Source organism: Papaver somniferum, unplaced genomic scaffold (genome assembly GCF_003573695.1).
Source record: "Papaver somniferum cultivar HN1 unplaced genomic scaffold, ASM357369v1 unplaced-scaffold_137, whole genome shotgun sequence".
NCBI classification, from domain to species: domain Eukaryota; kingdom Viridiplantae; phylum Streptophyta; class Magnoliopsida; order Ranunculales; family Papaveraceae; genus Papaver; species Papaver somniferum.
In genome coordinates, this window is record NW_020622934.1 from 10,206,982 (window position 1) to 10,212,981 (window position 6,000).

Genomic DNA, 6,000 nt, shown 5'->3' on the forward strand with positions numbered 1-6,000 from the left:
TCGGGTCTTGTAATTGTAGCATATTAAAGAGCTCCAACGATGCTTCTATATAAAACAACATCTTCAAATAAGGAAGAGGTCTCAGCTGATTGAGGTTTTGAATAAGGTGTGTCACTAGGCTTGCAGATACTCATCTTAGTTTTAGAGAGTGAATTAGAGATATACTGGGTTTGACTAAGATGAATACCTCCTGAAGTATGAGTAGCTTGAATGCCCAAGAAAAAATGAAGCTCCCCTAAATCTTTGATGGCAAATTCATTGTTCATGGCTGTAATCAAAGAATTGATAGTAGAAGGACAATTACCGGTGATCAAGATATCATCTACATAGATGAGAATGTAGATTGTAGTGGAAGCAGTAACTCTGTAAAATAATGAAGTGTCGGTCTTAGAGGATTGAAAACCATTCTGAAGCAAGAATTTGCTTAGCCCTTTAAACCAAGCTCTAGGAGCTTGTTTGAGTCCATAAAGAGCTTTTTGAAGTTTGCAGACATGATGAGGAAAAACTTTGTCAGAGTAACCTGGAGGCTGCACCATGAATACATCTTCAGATAAATGACCATGCAGAAAAGCATTCTTGACATCCAATTGTCTGACTTGCCAGCTTTTGTAAAGAGTTATAGAAAGTATTGTTCTCACTGTAGTAGGATTCACAACTAGACTAAAATTATCTTGATAGTCAATGCCTTCCACCTGATTGTAACCCTTATCTACTAGTCTAGTTTTGTATCTCTCAATAGATCCATCTGCATTTCTTTTGATCCTAAATATCCCTTGCACCCAATAACATTGTAAGCATCAGTTGAAGTAACTATTTTCATTTTGAATTAATGCATTAATTTCGTCATCCATAGCAACTCTCCATTTTGGATCTTTACATGATTCAGTATAGCAAGTTGGAACTGTGATATATCTTCACAAACAGATTGTACTTCAGATGCATATACTTTAGGTTTAAATATACCATGTTTACCTCTTGTTTTTGATGAGTGCTAAAAAGTGCATATTTCTATATATTTTTCTTGGCATTTAACTCATCTTTTGTGCATTAATTCTACATTTTATCCCGTATTCTGTGTTTTCGTTGTTTTCAAGAATAAATACTTTTCTTAATTAATTTTGCATTTTTAGGTACTAAATAAAGCCTGGTTAACTCACAGAGCGAAAAGAGCAAAGGAACGGCAAAGACTCCCGCTAGGAGGAAGCGAAGAATGATGTTTGCAAGAGCCGGATCAATTAGAAGTGGGCTTGAAGAGGAAGAATTGTTCTTAAAGAAGATATGGGCTTGGCATACCCAAGGCCCAAAACCCTCACCCAAATCCATTTCCTATATCCATACCCGTTTCCCTTTCTAGCCGTCAGATTGGATCATCTCAGCATCCTACGGTCGCAGCATCGCCGTACATCAAAGTCTGAAGCTCCTGTCTAACACTACAACACCTAACTCCATCTGGAGCCGTCAGCTTCGTTGTATCACTTAATCCAACGGTCGCTCAGAGCTTGTTTACATCGTGCCGTTCGATTCAATTAGTAAGTGATTATCCAACGGATCTCCTCGCTGCGCATCAACTTCAGATGATTCCGCTCAACACCTTAGCCATCGAACCCATCGACCTATACCAAACACACCCTTCTTCTCCATCGAGTTCTTCTTCTCATCTTCCCCAAACTGCAGAGAGCTGCTCCACAGTTCTGCAACTCCATCACCTCCACCAGCTACACCTTCTTCTCGAACCACACAACCACCGACAACACCACGACATCTCTCCCTAGCCTAGACTTCTTTCCAAATTCACATCTCTGAACCCTAGGTGTGGGTTTGAAAAGAAAGCTCGAGCTAGGGTTTCACCAACAGCGAGGAGAAGACAAAATTGAGGGCAGGAAAAGCTTCAGAAGAGCAGAGGGGACATACCCAAAGCATGGGTCGAGCTCAATTCAGGAAATTGGTGAGAGAATTTGATTTTCCCCAAAAAAATTAGGGTTTCGAATTAGGGTTTTGTATTTTTGAAAAACTATAAAAGGGAAGCTGTAGAGAATGCAAAAGGGGTTCTTGGGTCATCTGAGATACCCCCTAATTGGGTTAATTTCATGTTTAATTTCAATTTCAATTCCATAATACTATCAGTACATGTTCTTCACTGTTAAATTTTTTTCTTGTGTTCTAAACTTTGTTCTGATGTTATGTTCATGTTCTTGTGTACGTTAATGTTCATGTAATTCCCCTGTTTGACTCACATGTTCTTGTTTTGAGTCTTAATGCTTGACAAACATGAAAACTCCTAACTTCAGCATGTTCTAAATCCACCACTAGGGTGAGAAGACCCTTAAGCCTTGTTGGTTAGCCTTGTTGGTTAGCCTTTAGGTTGATTCTTGTAGAACTCAAAATAGTCTAGGCTAGCTAAATTTCTAAAAGCCTCACTGACTTGTGATTAGTGGTGTTGTAAAAAGACCACTAATGCTAGGGGTTAGTAGTAGTTCTAAGGGATTAACCAGCCATATTAGTTAGATACCTAGAAACCTAAATGACCTGTGATTGTTTATGCTTTAATCAGATAGGCAATGCTAGGGGTTAATCTAAGGATTTTAGGTTAGATAACTTGCCACATGAATTGCCCTGGCCAAGAGACTAGCTTGAACTAGACCCTCTTGTCCATTAGGGACAAGGATTTATCCCAGGCTAACTAGCTAGGTGAAAGAGAATTCTCATCCATCTCCATACACTTCCATTCCCACTGTTTTCATTTTCTTCACTACTTTTCCACTTTGTTTCCCTGTCATTGCCTTTGGCCCTTGGCCATTGTCTTTGTTTTGTCACATTGCTACTATATCACTACCTCACTGTAAATATATCACCTTCACTGTCATTGTAGATATGCATCCTGGATTTCTTGTTGCCTTGTACATACCTTTGCTACCTTTGTATATACCATTGCCACTGTCGTTGTACATATGCATTGTAGCCTTGTTTCCCTGCCTTGGCCTATCCCTCATTGTCACTGCCTTGCATAGAATTAGCTTAGCTAGGGAAAACTTCATAACACCCCAAGTCCCTGTGGATTCGACCCGTACTTGTGCACTCACTGCAACAACACCGTGCACTTGCGGTATCACTGTAGGCATCCATTTATTCATCTTATTTACACATCTATAAGCCTACCAAGTTTTTGGCGCCGCTGCCGGGGACTTGGCATTGTGTGGTTGCTGTTTTTCCTTGCTTTCTTTTGCTGCTATTCACTTGCATATCTTGCATTTAGTATAATCATTTAGTGTAAGCATTTATCTCATCATAACTTGCATTTTCATCTTTGCATAATTTTTCATCTTTGCATCATTTTCCTTCTTGCTTTCTTGCTGTTCTTGACAGTTCTGTTGAGCTTTCCAGGTGCTCCTGTTGTGTGCTGTTGTGACTCTGTTTTGCTTGGCTGAGCCCTTGCTGTTGCTGCTGATTGAGTTGCAGCTGGGCCTGCCACTTGCTTACTTTCTTCCTCTTCCCTGTGCTGCTGGCCTGTGCAGCTTGCTTCTGTGCTGAACCTGTAGAGCTGCTGCTGCCAAGCCTGCAACATTGCCCCTGTTCAGCTACTGCTTGTGGTGCTGAACTTGTGGTGCTGCTGAGCTGCTTCTCCTGCTGCTACCTCCTGCTGGAGCTGCTGTTGCTGTGATCCAAAGCCCAACTGGGCTTTTGCAACCAAACTGAGCAGCTGGGCTGTGCTTAAGCAAGTAAGCCTAAACCCATTAAGAGAACCCAACCTGTGGGCTTCCATTTTTAATTTGTGGGCTTGTAATAATTTTTTCCATTTTTTTGTTGGGCTTGTAATTTAAGTTAACTTTTGGGTTGTATTTGAGCTTAACTGTGGGATTGTCCCTATCAAAATTTTGGGTTTCAAAAACCCAACAAACAACCTAAACAAGTTTAACTGAACCTACCAACTCAGCTGGGCTTCGTTAGTTTCTGGGCTTGCTGAAGTCGTTAGTGGGCCGTGTACCCAAACTCTAGGCCGAAAGTTGGGCTCTGTTTCACAACAATTTTTCCAAAACCCAACAGTGGGCTTGGCCTTTTATCCCATAAACCAAAGTTTTCAAAACCCAATAAACCAAAGTGTTTTCTTTTCCCATTAAGTCCAAATTTTCTAAAACCCATTAAAAACCAAATTTCTTTTTCAAACCCGACAAAACCAAATGTTACCCATAAAAACCAAATTTTTCCCAAAAATCCAAACCCATTAAAAACCAAATTTTGGGCTTTGTAACATAGTTACTTAGCTTTTGAGCCAATCATGTCTAGATCTTGGTCTACAGTTGGGGAATACAACAAATCCCTTAGAGAACTTGCGTATGGACATACTCCACGTTATGAACCTCCCATAGACCATGATGTCAATAGTTATAGGAATTATTATGGACATTTTCAAAGTCCCGAGCCTCAATACATGAACCCTAATGACTATTCACACATGCATCATTCACCACAACGTGAAAATGAACATTTTGCTAGTGCCTCACTCACACAATCATCACTGATCGATCAATTAGAAGCTCGAATCGCAGCTTTAGAAATGCAATCACATGAGGAATCTGTCACATCTAATTTTCTTAGGCAACCTGAAATCTATGCATGTCCCGCATGTGGTAGTTTAGACCACCCTGTTGAGAATTGTCATATTTTGCATAATTTTAGAGGCAATCTAGAGAAATCCAAGGTAGAATCCCATAAATTGGAGAATGGTAGTCATTGGGACCATAATCAATCCTTTGAGGGTTGCGATCAATATTTGTAAACCCTAATGACCAGCACGCATGTACCATTCACCACAATTGAACATGAAGAATTTTGTACTCCCATGAATTTAGACTCCACCACAGAAGCTTTAGACTCAGTAAGCAAAACTTTGATAGATCTACATCACGAATTCATGCATTTTAGATCAGATTTTGCTTTTCACCCCTACAAAAGGAGGAAATTCATGAGGAAATGTATGTTGTCCCTAATGAAGTGTCTAGTCCCATTCATGTAAATGATGTTGAATATGAACCTAATTTTGAGGAACATGAATCGACTAATGATCCACCACTGTTAATGAGGACCAATATGCATGCTACCATGATGATGATTATGATGATATGTTAGAAGAACATGAAAATATGTGGAACCTGTTGGTTCAATAACATATGGCTTCTCGCCCTCGACCTTCATGAATGTTGTTTTTTCTAATACTCATTGTAATTCTATGATTTTGATATTGACATGGGATTCGTACAATTATTCTGCGAGATGAGCATGACATAGGAATAGTTGAATCTTCTGTAGACACTAATGCTAATATGCATGAAAATATATTTGATGTGTCTGATTCTCTACCAGGTCACATTGTGATATTTCTCCTGATTTGCCGATGCATGAGAAATAATTTGTTGATGATGTTGATGACTCTGATTGTGATCTTGCCAATTTGTTTGATGATTGTGAGCATGTTTGACACGTGTAGAAGACTTAGGAGATGTTGATGTGATTAGTAATGATGTGCCATCGTCCTACATAAGTCACAATCTGATGGCCTTCCACCCAACCTAGATTTGGTTTGTACCCATATTGTCAAACCGACTTTTCTGAGAGTCCCTAATCTAGGTTTGGAACTGTGTGCTTCCCAAGTCCTTTGTACTATTTTGCATCTAAGTATAATCTTTGAGGAGCCACAGTTGGAATTAGCATGTTTGCCCGTCCCTAGCAAAGTTCATTTCGAGCTAGACCTTGTGCATGATGAACCCCAAACGCGAGATTTTGTTTCCAAAATTTTATCCGTTGAAAAATCCAGGTTTGGGGGTAGCTCATTTTGTTTCACAGTTTCACTTGCGTTTATTTCCTGCTATATTTGTGTGAAGCTGTTGAAACCTCTACACTTTGTCTTTTGGGGTTGATCCTCAACTCTTTAGATTGTTAGTGTATGGTGAATTTTTTGTATATAATCCAGTAGATAAAAAATTTTAAAAATCCTTTTGTATATTT